The sequence below is a fragment of the Acromyrmex echinatior genome, chromosome 14 (genome assembly GCF_024713525.1).
Source record: "Acromyrmex echinatior isolate Ae372 chromosome 14, ASM2471352v2, whole genome shotgun sequence".
Taxonomy (NCBI): domain Eukaryota; kingdom Metazoa; phylum Arthropoda; class Insecta; order Hymenoptera; family Formicidae; genus Acromyrmex; species Acromyrmex echinatior.
Genome location: NC_141865.1, coordinates 657,656 through 674,001, shown reverse-complemented (window position 1 = coordinate 674,001; position 16,346 = coordinate 657,656). Strand labels below are relative to the sequence as shown.

General features: G+C 35.9%; 1 long non-coding RNA gene across 5 annotated transcripts in view; it reads right to left on the bottom strand.

Moving 5' to 3' along the window:
• Positions 1–16,346, bottom strand: part of LOC147907302 (uncharacterized) — a 234,481-nt gene that overhangs the window by 55,145 nt on the left and 162,990 nt on the right. The window lies entirely within an intron of this gene.

Below are 16,346 nucleotides of genomic sequence, written 5' to 3'. Positions count from 1 at the left end.
TTCCGCATCGGTGCGTGCGCGACGAACAAAAGAGGCTGACATGAAATGAGAGAGACAAAGAGACGAGGGATAGGGGGAGGGTACTAGAAGTAGAAGAACGTAAACGGTTGGCGCTGAGGGAGGGAAAACGAGCGGCGAGTAAACAGGATGATTGAGAATCGTCAGAGGTACCAAGACATCCCAGCCGAGAGTTCCTTCAACGATCCTTCTCCGCTCGGCTTTGTTTTCCACGATAATTTCCCTTCCTTTCGGCCAGTGCGCGGCCTGTTTGTGTGTACATATCGTTAACACTCTCTCTCCTGCCACCCCAGCCTACCTTTCCCGGTTGACTGTCACCAATCTGTTCCAACTGCACGCTATGAAACTTGGTACACTCCTCTTTCTGTCGTTCTCTTCGTCAGTTTCCCAACTTTCTTTTTACACTCCACTCGCTTGCCACCCCCTGTCTCATGCATAACGTAAGCTTATCCATTGCCTTTGTGCCAACCAAGAATGGAATATCCCACTGAGCTACGAGCTCGAATTGTAAGCGGAGGTCCAGCGGCTTCTCTCCCTCGCTGTCTATCACCGCTAACAAGACGGACAGTCCGAGCCGCCTGGAAACGTTCCTGTGTGCCGGTTCTAATCTTAGACAATAACGCGCGGTATTATCATACGTTATCACGATCAGATGCATACAGTTTCATCACTCTGTGATCGTGTATCTACTAACCCGTCGCAGGTTACTGACGAGGGTTTGCGTATCGTTTTAGTAATTGGAGTACGAGGGTTACATTCCTTAAGGATATCGATTAGCCGAGCGACAAAGTAAAAGCGAAGGTGCGAATGATTTTCCGAACCCGTCACAACGATGCTATAAATTTCACCGGAAGTGGTTCAGCTAGTTAACGCGCGGGTCGACGTTTATCCCTGGGTACGGGCTGCCAGCTCGAGGAGGAGAATCGGTATTGCCCAGTATTTTCCCAGGACGTTACCCATCGGCAGCTTTCTTGAGCGAGTCATAATCCACGGAGTTAAACCTCAAATTACCGCGCGTGAAGATCACGAGCTGGCATCTCTCGTGGCCACCGGCTTCGTCGGCGTGTAAAATCATCAGCGCGGAGGAGGAAGAGGCCGAAAGGGTTAACGGCCTGAGGACATCGTCGACGTTCTACGAATAGGATGATTGTCTCCGCCGCTGTCTGATGTACGATCACGCGCGCCAACACGGCCGCACTTTTATCGCATGCTCTCCTTTCGAAATCTTTGTTGCGCGAGAGAGTCTGTATCAAGAGCCGCGCCGTTACAACATTTTTATGGGCCGTGTCCTCCTCCGCTTCGTCCCTTTTCCCACTCTTTCCCCTTGTCTTGCCCCGCGAAGGGCAAAGACGACTGTGAGGATTCATCCAGGCTCGTTTAGATAGGACTCCTCCCCTGATTCAGATACACCGAAATTGCGCGAACCGACGAACATAACCATGGCAGTAAACCTTCATCGCACTTCCTCTCCCAGACCTTCGCCCTTTTCTCCTCGTTTCTTCTCTTCTGCGCTCTCTCTCTTTCTCTCTCTCTCTCTCTCTCTCTCTTTCTCGCCCACTCGTGATCGTCAGCGAATACCTTCACTCTGTACCCGTTTTCTGCTTCCCCACGAAATCTTCCTTCTTCACTCCACTTCGCTCTTTCATCTTCTTTGTCCCCTCCCAGCATCCCGGAATCGCCTTCCCGGGTTTATACTTCTTCCTTTTCGCGGCCTCGAATATCCTCTAGGAATGCCCGACGCCTTTCATACGCGAGATGCCCGAGGTCGTCCGTCACCCTGGAGTGAGTTTTGCGCACTTCTCGCTATACAGAACGTCCCGCATTTTTTCCACCGTATTACTTTTTAATCGCAGCTTCTCCGGTCAATCCCGATTTGACTTTTTTTTCTCACTGAATGTCAAACTCTCGTCCTTTTATTTTCAAAAAATTAACGATGGAAAATAAATGAACGAGCTAAATTTTAGGACTAAAAGATGATAAGACTTCAGTAATTAATTTCTAATATAAAACAATTTCATTTTCTAAATTTTGAGACTAAAGATGGTAGAGTCTCAGAAATTAATTGTCGACATCAGACAAATTGAAAAATTCTCAAATCTGTTTTAAAATTGTTTTCAAACGCTATTTTACTCCGATTTTAGCCTCAAGTGTGCTCATAAATTTCCAGTGAGATTCTAAGCCTAAGCTTCGCTATCAATATCTCCTTGCAAAGCGTGAAGGCATGCATTGCTGCCTTAATCCTGAAGGGAGATATACATGTTACAATATGTATATCCCCATGGACCAGTAACGCATATTTGTCCCGTGGCGCATAACTCTCATAATACTCGTCTCGACAGCCTAATGGTACTGTATGTATATATATTATGCATGTACTCCGTATATATGAATGTATTCTATGTATACTTGAAGTTTGATATGCCAACTATGATAAACCGATAAACATAATATTTAATGTTGACATATATATATATATATATATATATATATATGTATATATAATATTAATCAATACATTAATCAATATAATCAATTAATTTATTTATTTACATATATTTATTTACATATATTTATTCCAAGCGTTAGTTATCAACATAGAGAGATTATATAATTAGAGATTATAAAATATAATTTCACATCGATCAAAGAATATTAGCAGAAAAGACCGCTACTTGTTATCTTTTATTAGTATTTGTATAGGGAACGAGATTTTTAACGAGAATTCATACTGCAGAAAAATACTTTCGAATTAGCTATCTTTTCATAAGTCTCCCATTTCATTGATTAATATATATGACTTCGTCGAAATGAAGCTTAGTCGTTCATTATATTTCTTGTCAATGATGTATTAATTATTTGAAAGTCTGTCGATAATTTGCAAGATTCATTTAACTTTAAAATTGACGTAGTAATACCTGACTTGTAATAATTCGATACATTTTTTAATTGTAAGACTATTTTTATATTTTTTGCTACAATTACAAATAATTTCATACGTTTATAATTAATCTTTAAGGGGATACTAGCGTGACGCGGCTAAATTCCGACAGAATCGCTGCTTTATCGATTAAATGCAATTTACGAGCATCGACACGTCACTGTATACCACTACAGGTGCGTTCGGGGAGACGCTATCAGAGCTATGAACGCAAATGCTATCAACTCTGTTCGTAAAGCCAATAGCGTGATAGCGTTAGTAAGCTCCATGAATGACATTAGCGTAACATCATATATAGTGATCCAAATGCATAAAACTTGATATAAAACGGATTTTTCAAGTTAGTTATAAAATTTTGATATTTATATCTCATGATCTTCTATTAATTGTCTATAAAATATTCAATATATTATAGTTTAAGTGTATATTAATTGTATAATATATAGTACGTAGAAATAAATATTAAAAATTGTTTACGTCAAATATTGAGTTTAACATCGTTTTATTTTAGAATATTTTACAAACATTATATATTCTACTTCTTAGTGCTCTTGTATCTCATCTTGAGACTCAAACATACGAAGATCAGAAAGTCTGATCAGCTTTATACAGAGGATGCGGAGATTTCTCAGATTTCAACTCTTGGATGCGCGTTCTGTGGTCTTGCTTTCGTAACATGTGGGCGAGGATCGTCATAAAGGCCGCAATATAAGACGGCAAGATTTAGTAACGTCAGAACCAACAGTTTCCTGCAGCGGTTCTTTGCTTTATATCGCGTGTAACGCCTTTGTTATACAATTTTTATCCAAGTAATAAGTCAATGTTTTCTGTACAAAATAAATAATTAATTAGTTTTAATATTTAATTTTACTTTCTTGTAAAAATATTTTAGCAATTAGTCAACACTCTTAAATTCATAATGTTAAATTATAATTAATTTGAGTTAATTATTCCTATAATAGATCACTTTACTCAATATACCACTAATTTAACTAAAACAAAAAAACATTGTAGTTAAACAAAATAACTCAACAAGAAATGTATTAAATTTGACTTAAATTTAGTTTATTATTTATTAAATGCATACGTTAATATAAATTTATTTTGAAATTAAGCAATTCGATCATAGAAATAGGTTGAAAATTTTTGAATTAAAATAACACTAATTAAAAATAATATTTTGATATATTCGGAAGTTAAAAATAACAAAATGTTATTTAATTCAACAAAATTAGTTTAAATTTGATTCTTTAATATTTCATAGGGAATCAGATGCGATTGAAATACAGATCTCTGTTTGAGCATAAACTATTGTATTGACTTGCACGTTATCATCTTTCGCGATCTATTATCCTGAGCTGATAGCTCCATCAACTTTTGATAGGCGTGAAAACGATTCGGATCACCGACGTCTGATAGTCCAGCCTCGGGACTGAAACTATCAATCACATTATTTGGTCATGCCTCCCCTTTATTAGCCACGCTTGGTTTTACTCGCGAGCTACTCTTGCGCGAACATCGAGATCTACCGCTATCGCTCTGCAAGAATTCTTCGGTACAAAACACCGGAACTCTTATTGTTGCCCGGTTCTCACCCAGGGTAGTCACTTCTTGCCTCCGTAATACCGCGCCAGAGCCGTAAACATTATTATACCCGAACTAATTGACTTTGCATAGGTCAACCCTCTCCTCGAAGAGGATCGCCGTACCAGCGAAAATCGTTGTGGTTTAAAAGCAATTAACGCTTTTCCTTGAGACACCTCTGACCTTCGCGATTGGCATGAACGTTTCGAAAACTTCAAATTATAACACTGTCTGAAGAATACATCAGACAGATAGAATGTGGCTTAATGCCAACAGTCATCTTGTGTCGTCAATCTTATGTGGATTTTCCTCGTTTTTAAAATGGAGACAGTAAAGTAGATATAAAGTATTTTCCTAAAGACCTCTTAATTGATTATATATAATATTGTTATCTTGAAGGTACAATTATTTTATTTTTTTACGACAGTTCGGAAATTCGTTTTATTCCTATTTTTTATTTTTCTTCATGAAAACCGAAAATTATTATAATAGTAACGCTAAACTCAAGGAAAAATTGAAATAAAAATAAAATTCTTATTTACATTATTACAAAATCACTATCAGTTATGTGTGTGCTTCAATCATTAAAAAATTAATTTAAAATTGTTGATTCAATTCTTTATAACGATGTGATTAAGGATTTTATTAACTTTATTTCACACACCAGTATATCAATTTTTCCTTGAGTGCAGCGTCATTATTATGATAATGTTCGATTTTCATAAAAAAAAAAAAAAAAAAATGCTTAAGAAAATGTAAAAATAAAACGATCCTTGAACAGTCGCGAAAAAAGTTACATTTTCCTTTCATAGCGACTTTAATATAATGTAGTTAATGCTTGAATGAGTTTCTCCAAAAATATCACTAAATAAATATAAAATATACTATAACAATATAAACAAATATATCATCAGTTCGGATTGATGCCAGCAAACTTGCGTCTGAGTTACTTTGTCCCACTTGGAACTAATGATTTACGGAAATCATAAATGTAACAGTCACGCTGTATTTACGATGATCGCGTGACTTCGCGATGCGAATTGTGTGCGAGCGATGTACACGTATGTGTATGCGATGCGTATTCTTTTTTTTTTTCAATGAGAGAGACAGAAGCGCGGAGTGGCACGTGATAAGTACAGTATACCGTCGACGATAACTCTTCCGTGCAATTATGTAGAACGAATGATTCACGCGCAATTAAGTTCAACTGAGTCAATCAGTCACCCATTTCGTCTTGGCATCACGTTGCACATGGCGAATCGATCGCGTCGTTGAAATAGAAATTCGCACGCTATCGGGAGAATTGCAAAAGATATCTCTCGATGATAAATGATATAAGTTAAACTGAAGACATCGACGGTACAAGTCAAGAAAAGGAGGAAAAGAGAGATAAATGAATAGATAGACACAGCATTTATTACCGTTGCCAGGGCAAGCCCTCTAAGAACGTACATACAAAAAATAAAGAGTAATGGCAAATCAAAAAGAAAGAGAATAAAATAATAAAGATCATAAAAAACAATGTAGAAAAAAGTAGTACAATAAACAGAAATAAATAAAGTAAAATAAAGTAGTGCGATAAACAAAAATAAATAAATTTAAAAAGTGATGAAAGAAATGTAAAGAAAAGATAAAAATAAGATAAAAAATTGTAGAAAGAGAGAGAGAGAGAGAGAGAGACACGCAGACCGAGAGAACGAACAGAGACGGAGAGGGCCGCATTTCTCGCCAATTCAGCGAGTTACAAGTCTGACGTCATCGGCTCGACATAATTCGATTCAATTCGCTTAATTTTGCGAAAATTGCCAATCTTCTTCACTGCGTTACCGTCTAGCTCCTTCGTTTATCTGCTCACCGTCTCATGGACCTTCTTATATCTCTTTCTCTCGCGTCCTCATCCACCTCTTTCTCTCGCACGAAGAGCATTTATCGATCACAGTGTACACCTCTTTTCCCTCCCCTCCCCCTCGGCTTATATGAATATATCACCCTAGATTCGTTCTATCGGTTCCACATGAGCGAGAGCTTGGCATCGGATAATCGCCATCAGCCTGTTTTAATCATTTTAGTACGGAATCTTTGCAAACCGATGAGCGACGCGGACAAGCGGAGACGCGATATCTTCGATAATCATGAAAATTATTTGAGAGATTATACCGCATTGCGTCGTTGTGCAAATTGAATAAGTAAAAACAGGGGTCCATGCAGCAATATATCCATTTACAATTAATCTGTATAACAATTAAATGATTGAATCATTCCAGGATTGATATAACGACGCGTTAAATATACTCCTTGATTTAATTTGATCGATAATACTTAATGATGCGATGTGGTCATAGATATTGTATGTCACGTAATCCGCCCATACACGTTTCGATATGTGAAACACACGAAATCGTAACGAAATCAAAGTAGTCAGTGTAAATGTAACCGCCGCCGTCGATTGCGTACTAACAAATGCCACTAATAAATAAAGTGACAAAAAAAAAACCAATATATTTCGCTAACATTTTGTGCGCGATGTATCACAGTTATTTGAGCTGTAAATCGATAATGCACACAGTCTGACATTTCCCGATGTAAATATTTTTCTCTTCGACAAGCGCACGTTGTAAATTTACAACACACACATACAAACATTTTGCCGCTTACTGGATTTCACGATTCCAATCCGTGCGTATTTTTACAAGTTTTTCATAAAAATGTATAACCGTAATCAATAATTCTCTCTCTACCGTTTATTTTTTAATCCACTGTCGGCTATGATTGTTTGCATTTCGAAGATTTCGGCTGGACAAATGTAATCGTAGAACTGACTGTAGTGAATACAAAAAGTATTCGTACAGGCGAGATTTTTATAAAAAAAAAAAAAAGCTTTATTTGTAAAAAAAAATATATATTAATTAACAATTTATTAAACATGATTACGTTCTTTCTTAATATAACTAAAAGAACTTTGCAAAAATAATTGGCGTTCATGATCTTAGAAAAATTTTTCAACTGTACAAATAATTTTTGTGCTCACAAATAATACAATTTTCATTTTCGCTTCTTATTAAGATAATATCAAATGTTTTAATTATTACACATCTTTTTAAGTAAAATAATTTTGAGAAATATACAATTTATTTTATTCTTTATTAATAAATTGCTAATTAATGTTTACTTTATAAAGATTAAGATTTTTTTTTTAAAAAGATATCTCTGTATAAATCCTTTTTGTAATTCCTAATTTCGATCGCTCGCTCTTGAATCGATCACTCGGAAAAGAGAAGACATCAAATTACGATAAAATTCACGTCCGCAAAATAGAATGGAAAGATTTCACTGGGGAGGTCGAACTTTCATGTTCTCTCGACGAGACGAGCCTTTCGCCCTCCGCGGAATCCAGTTTTCGGTGCATATTACCCTCTGAAATTCGATTCGATTAATTTCACGTGACTCCACCGTTTGCGATAACAGCTCTCGTCGGTGGCGGTAAGCGTTCTCTGATGAAAGCCAACGAATTAGGTGAACGATCGACTAAAAATCGGCTCGGATGGCGGCAGTCATGTATATACATACGTGTGACGGAAATCCATCCATCCCGCTTCCACTCAGGTCGCGGATAGCTGGAGGAAACGCGAACGGGGGCAGGCAAGAAAGAGAGAAAGAGATTCAATTTAGATTGGCAGTGTTTCTCTTCCTCTTTTTCAAATATCTTTTGTCGGTGCCGATAACAATGAGAAGAGGCACCGAGCGCGGGTGCGCGCGTTGCGGCTCTATTGAGCGCGCGCCTTTCGCGCGCCTCATCGCGCCGTGTTTTTCTTCTTATTCAATCTTCCAGTCGAATTGATAGGGTTCTCACGAATAATGACAAAGCGTGCTAGCCCGGTTGCCTGGCATAATGCCTCCCAGGTCCGATTGGGCCGCGCACGCGCGCCCTAATAGTGCGTGTATAAACCCGATTGTGAGTGCACGGAGACCCCGTAGAGTCTCTCCTGGACGGAAATGTCTACGATTCTATCTATTCTACGATGATATCTCTCACCAATCGCGAATTTCTATTAGCTTCGATTAATCTATGAGCGCAGAAACTCTGATTATATTGCCAAGGGATACTGATTCTACGAGTATCGATGCCATTTTGTTCCAGATAGAAGCGAGCATTAAAATATCGTATTATCGCAGAGGATAGATTTACAATAAAATACTTATGCAAATTAATTAAAAAAATATTGGGTATTCGACTCACCGAAGAGCTCGGGGTGTTTATTGAACCTATTCAGTTAAATCTGTTTGTTAAAAATATTAACTTTAAACATTAGTTTATCTTTTTTTATTAGTTTACTCTTTTATATCGCAAATTAAAGTTGTTTAACACACGAATAGATAGTGTCGGCTTGTAATGATATGGTTAACTTCTTGCTTGATTTATATTATTAGAATCTTTAATATATTAACATTGTTTAAAAATGTTAATCATATTTAATTTTCTTTATGTTATCTGCAAATTTGCATTTTTTAATTAATCTTTAGAGCAAGAGAGAGAGAGAGAGAGAGAGGGAGAGAGAGAGAGAACGGGGACTTGATTTTTAAAATCTTGGAATTTTTCTTTGCTAAAAATTTATTATAATTTATTATTTCATTGAATTTCTTGTCTCAAAATATCGCACTTTCAGCGTCACTACAGATAATATTTATGTTGCAGAGATATCTAAAAAAAAAGTCTTTTAGATATTCTTATGCAACATGCATATCTAGATAGTAGCTTTCCCATTTTGTAAAGATATATTTAGTATCCATTTTTTTATACGAGTTATGTCATTTTGATTTCAAGAAATCAAAATTTTATAGATCCAACATCAGTAACTGCAGTGTTACAGATTTTGGCGTCAGTTCCAGATTAAATGTGAGAGAATAAAATTAAACATATCTTAATACAAGGATGAAATAAAAATAAATAAATAGTTAAAGATAAATTGATCGCACAGAGAGAAAAATATTTGATATTTGTGATTATAATTGCATGGTTAAAAAATTATGATTGGGAGGTCCACATTATAAATTATGATAATCTAAACTATTAATATAATAAAATGCTAAGATATGAATGGTAAATAAAAATAATCATTTTTATTTACCATTCATATCTTAGCATTTTATTATATTGATAAATATTTTATTATATTTATTATAAATACAATCGTCATTATAGTGAACATTACCATTTTCTTAACATTCGCTAACTATTTACATGATAATAATAATTAAGAAATATGGTAAGGAAAAATTTAATGTTATAGTTGTAACGATCAGATTTCAATATTGAAGCAGTTACAATGTGCATGATTAAAACAATTATATTATAAATTTATAGTTGATCCAAAAAATTATTATAAATTATAGTTAAATTATGTACCAACCATTTTTGTCTCTCAGCGCGGTCGAGTTCGAGGACAGTATTTGCTGTCCTTTTATTTAAACAAACAGAGGTAATTTAATTACATCAAATTAGCACCAAGCCATGGACGCGATGAAGGTAATCGTAATTAAAATTACTGAAAATTTAAAGCCGTTACGCGATTTGTCGATTCTACAGTCGCGATGTGCGCTCGCGGCTGACCATCCGATTTTTGCATTCTCGCGGTGCAATAACTATGTGGTGGCAGATGCAAATTATTCGTTGAAATTGTAGCTTGAATAATTATCTGAATAATATGAAAACATGGCGACTCATGTGCATTGCGACTATAATAAAATATGGCACATTATTACTTTTTCGTTTAATTATCGATGCTACATTAATCAAAGGCTTTTTCTGTTTATACACGCTTATTGTTTTCATAATGATTTTGTTTGTCTGTTCAAATATTCATACATCGTTATTGGTACGTGATGCCACAGAAATCACGTAATTCCTTATTAAAACTGATTCCCGTTATAATGTGAAATATATACCAACAAAGAGCTTAGCCGATTCGTCGTAACAATTAATTGATATGTCTTATGTTTAAATTTGCAAGTAAAGATCGATCGAGAAATATCTAAATAAATGAAGAACATTTCACTATATTCGGTCAAGACGAGTTTTAGTGCTTAATATTTTTATGTGAATTTTATAATTTTATAATCAATTCATAACTTTTGTGCGAATTCATAATTTTTGAGAATGTATATATAAAAAGTATTTATACACGTAAATCTTTACGTATAATAATAATAACAGTAACTATGTATATAGTTGGCAACCAAAAATTACTATAATTATAATTATTATAACCATAAAATAGTTGAAATTACCATAAAAATGATTCAAGTGACTATAATTTTTATGCTAATTTCAACTATTTTATGATTATAATAGGTTGCCAACTATATACATAATTACTGTTATTATTATTATAGCAGTAATAATCATAATTATAGTAATATGTAATTACAGTTACAAATACCAAACATTTTTCTCTCAGTGCAATAACTTTGCGGCATTGCAACAACGTTGCTCCAAGTTGCTTCCGTTTGTTTTGTACGCTCTGTAGATAAAATTACCATTAAATAATCGATATGAAACTTAACGATATGAAAAAACGTTTATATGTCTTTTAATTATACAATAATAGATGTGGGACGGATTATGACACTTACACACTTCGTAAAAAAACACTTTTACCGCACGATTAGAAATTTCGCTTATCGAGACTCGAAATCTGCCCGTTCGTAGACTTGCGAATAGCTCGTTCATTGCTCGAAAATTGAGAGAAGAAATCGATTTGCTCGTACAGTGCGCGTCGATACAATTTCCTGTAGGGTGCTGTCGCTCCTCGTTTCGCAGCTCTGCAAGCAACGGCTGGCTGGTCGTAACTCGTAGACCGACCGCGGGCAGGAAGCACGAAGGGAACTAGCGGATTCGAATTCCTGCCACATTTTGCGCACGCAGCTGATAGCGCGCGCCCGCCATGCGAAATAGCCGGGAGGAGAGAGAGAGAGAGAGAGATAAATAGATAGATAGATAGATAGATAAAGGCATTTATCGTTATTTTAGAGCAAACGCTCGAACATAAAAATAAGAGAAAAATATAACAATAAAAGTACGCAATTATCGAAAGTACTACGACAAAAATAAATTAAACTGATGCAAATGAAATATATAAAGAAAATGAATGACCGTATAAAGACGAAAAGATAACATGGTGAGGAATAAGAAAAAAAAACTGCAACTATATCATTAATAATTAAAATAAGAAGCTGCGAGAGAGAGAGAGAAATAAGAAGAGAAAACTATAAGAACTTAAAACTAAAAACTAGTCTCATGCTGCCAAAGATGACAGAAGAGGGCGTGTTAAAATGCATTTAGAGAATTGAATGGAAATCCACTGTCAATGAGAGAAAAGTGTATCGTATTTGTGATACTATAATTGCATGGTGAAATAATTATAGTTAGGAGCATTTTTATAGTTATTATTGTTATATGTATGGTTATGACATTTTATAGTATAATTTACTATATGCAAATATAATTTATGTGTAAGATAATCATACAATTAGTTGAATGAATACACATTATGGTCGTTATGATCATAATTGAGTGTTCAGGTTACTATAATTTATATGGTCAAAACAATTATAAATTTATAGTTGTCCAAAATATGATTATAATTAAAATGACTATTATAGTTAAATTATGGTTATTCCAACTATTTTTTTTTCTCAGTGTGGGAAGCGAGAGAGAGAGAGAGAGAAAGAGAGAGAGAGAGAGAGAGAGAGAGAGAGAGAGAGAGAGAGAGAGAGAGAGAGAGAGAGAGAGAGAGATTGAATTGCGTGACAATTTTCTCTCTTTCTAAAGAAATTATTTTACGAACTGCTGTGCAGCAGCTGACAACGCGCTCACTGCAAAATAATCCCGAACAAGAGAGATCGATTTCCCCCGCGAGTATTCTTACTCGCTCCTATTCTTGGAGACGTCCCGGGAGATTATTTTTTTTTCTATCCAACAATCGCGCGAATGGTACATCTCGACAGTGCACTGACGATGATCGCGTTTTTCTCACGTAAACTACGCTCCAATTTGCATGCAAAGGTGGCGGTTGTTTACTTTATTATCACGGTTGCGAAATTTAATTGTAAATTTGCTAGAATTTTATGCGGCGGCCTGGTGGCGCAGAGGGAAAAAGTTTTTAATCTTACAACCTGAGTTTAACAGAGATATTTATGCACGTTGTACCCCTCCCCCTCCCCCTCCAGGAAAAGTTACGCCGGCATAAACAACGCTCATAAAGGTGGAACGCAGCTTTTACCTGGATTTTAATCTTCAACGTGCATCGTGCTTAGAATATAATTTACCGCAAATAATGTTTTTCCTCACTCAATAATTTATGTGGCCGCGATACTTCTCGAGATATAACTCTGCAGGAGTTTACCGCGTTCGACGATTAAATGTAACTAAGATTCAACCAGAAAGTAACAAATCACGCGCTTTAATTATCGCAATGCATGTATATTACAGCATTATAATTTCCATATTGTGGCGCTAATTAACAATTAATGATATAACACGTGGTCTTCATATGAAATGCGCTACAGTACGTACAACAATGATAATTGGGCCCCATTCGCAGTTGTATGTATATTGTATGTACGGTTTGTATAAGCCTTTTAGCGCGTACTTTTCGCAACCGTATGCGCAACTGTTAATTTGCATTAATTCAAAGGGTTGCCAGGTTCTACGTTCAACACCTTAAATCTCCACCTTTTTTCCGGAAACAAAAAAAAAATTCAATTTAATCCAATTCAATTCACGGGCCGCGTTTCCACTCCAACTCCATCCTCATGCAAATCTTTTCCAAAACGCCCTCTCACGTTCCCGGCGTTCGAATGACTGTTGCATAGCAACATGTACCTTTTGCACTGACCCGAATTCAAATCTCCGAGAAATAGAACGTACCTAAAGTAGATGGCGATATTTCATAGACATATTCGCGAGTGAAACTGAACGGAAATTGCGCTTAGGTATTGTCATTGGAATGCTTGCGTGATTTATAATGGAAAGATAATAGGTCTCCCTACTTAATCTTCCGGAACCGACGCCAAAATCTGTAACGTAGTCACTAATGCTGAGTCCGTAAGACATTTAATTTATGATAATTAAAAGGCACTAATTAATTTTGAGAACCGAAATCGCATAACTCATAGAGAAACAAAAATGAATATTAAGTGAATATTTTTTAATAAAAATATAATTCAAATTTTTGCAGATGCAATATAAGATCAATAAAGAAAATTGATCAAATTATTTTAGCATTTGAATTTTTTTATACAAGCAACATTATTGCTGATTTATCGAGATTTATTTCTTGTATCTTTCCACACTTCAATAAAGCTATTATTATTATTATTATTAACAGAGATTTATAATTAAATAGATTCAAACCTACCATCATCAGTTCCGAAGGATTAAATAGAATTTTCACTTTATTTGCGTTAAATATTATTATCACTTACCGAAAGAATCTACGTACTATCGTAGAGATTTAAATGATGTATCCAGTACGTATAACCCAGAATCATCGCGACAAATTAAAAGTCAGAGGCGCGATCTAAAGATAATGGTAACCATGGCGCTTGCCTACTTACCTTTTTAGGTCGAGGCAGATCGATAGACGCTTCCTCCTTTGGCTGCAAACACCGCGATGCTTTCGACGTGGTGGATGAAATTTCGGTTCAGTTCGCGAATTTCCTCGGTCACTCAGGTCTATCGATTGCCGGAGACGAGCAATGTATGCCGGTGCAAGCAGCTCCGCGAAAAGCGCGAACCGAATCGCTCGACTCTCGCGAATATCCCGGCGTCGGATGTTGCGCAACGATCTCGACGTGGCACGTTCATACGAGATAGGCGCCATTGCACGCTTTTGCAAATAATTACATTTGTAATAGTAGGTTGACGTTACACTTCCGTTAATACCGGATGATACAATGAGCGGATGAAAGGAGCAACCTGGCGCGATAATCGCGTCGGATCGAGTTTCGAAAACGAGAAATCACGAAAGAGCAGGAGAAATTTTTGGGAGGAAATTTAGGAAATTTTTCTGTGCTCAGAAAAACATAGTAATAGCATGTAACATAGAGGTAATAAAATTGATATACATATATAAAATTTTATACATGTATATTATATGTGTTTTATGCATAAAATCAATGTGCAATAGTTAAATAATCCATTTTATAGTTATTGCAATTGTAAATTACAAAGTTTATTCAACTATAAAAGTGACAATTGTATATAGTATGTAGAATTGATGTAATTAAACAAATTATTTTATTGTTATTGCAAGCAAAGTTGAATAGTTATGAGAATTAATAAGTTTTCATAATTATATCCAACTTTAGTTGCAATCGCTATAAAATAATTTTTTAAACTATATATATTGCACATCAATTCTACGTATAAAATTTGTTACCTATATAGTTGTCACTACTATAAAAAATTCTCTTCTTTTTCTCTGGACGTAGATGATTACGATTTCAGAGAAAAAAAGGTTTCATGTCTTTTGTCAAGCACAATCTTTTGTCGACAAAAGACATGATTACGCTAAATATCGCTATTGTTGTAATTAGTTTGGCCACGTATTTAAATTTCTGCCAACTTTCTTTTCGTCCAAAATAAAGAGATTTTAAACTTCAAAAGACTTGTGTTTGAAAGTAATTTAGTAAATTTGTTTCCATTAGTTTATAGCGAGTTTCAATAACTGTGTCTTCAAATGCTTTTCTTGATAATAAAGACCTCAAAGAGAAACAGAGCTTTTGTTATATATATATATAGTAATAAATCTAGAACGAGAGAACAACCCCTGCCACTTCGGCGGTCTACGAGGACGAGTGTCGTACATTTGTACGCATAACATTTTCTTCCCTCTATTTGCTACAATTCTCAAGACGATATTACTCGTTCTCATTTCAAAACATCGGTATTCTATCCATTATCGGAAAAATTGTATCATCAAAAGAAAATGTTGGACGAAAATTTCAAGAAAGTGGAACTGAGTAGCGAAAAATGAAAGAAAATTTGAAGAACGCTCGTGCTTGAGAGATTCACGCTGTAAGTAAATCGAGGCTGGTTTTAACACTGGAAAATTAACCACTCATCTTGTACACCGTAATTACTTCCGCTTGCTCCAATATGTCTAACTAACGTTCTGACGTTTAGCGCAAACGTGTTTTTGCCATCAATTAACGCACTGTAGTCTAATTCCAAGTCGAGTCTCGCGTCCAATTACGGCCGTATCGCCGACATCGATGTGGGACACTCGCTAATTCCGCGAGTTATTGTAAATTTACGAGGCCGAGTATGCAAGAGGAAGATTTCGGTTTGCGAAGTTTTAGATGCAACAAGTACAGCGGCGAGCGTTAAATCGGGAACGCTTTACTTCCGCCGACGGAAGCTTCGTGGAGAGCTTCAGAATTTTTGGCGCGAATGTCAAAGGGATTATGGCGGTAATTCGATAATGCGAGATATAAACGAGCGCGGTGAGGATAATTTCACAGCCGTCGCGGCAAACGCGGTACTTGCGAAACGTTACATCATCTCGCTGATTCACTCGGAACGGCGTTTTCCACGCCGTTGGGAAATCTTGCTTAATTTCCACGACATAGAGCTCGATTGTTTCGCCGCCGGGTCGCAGGTGAATTTACGTTAGCCTCCTAATCACTATTCATTAGTTTCTCTCTTCCAACACTTCTTCCTAGCTTCACGTTTCATTACGTTCATTACAAATACGTGATTTGATATGCAAAGTACGACACGATACGCACAAGTATTAGTACGTCG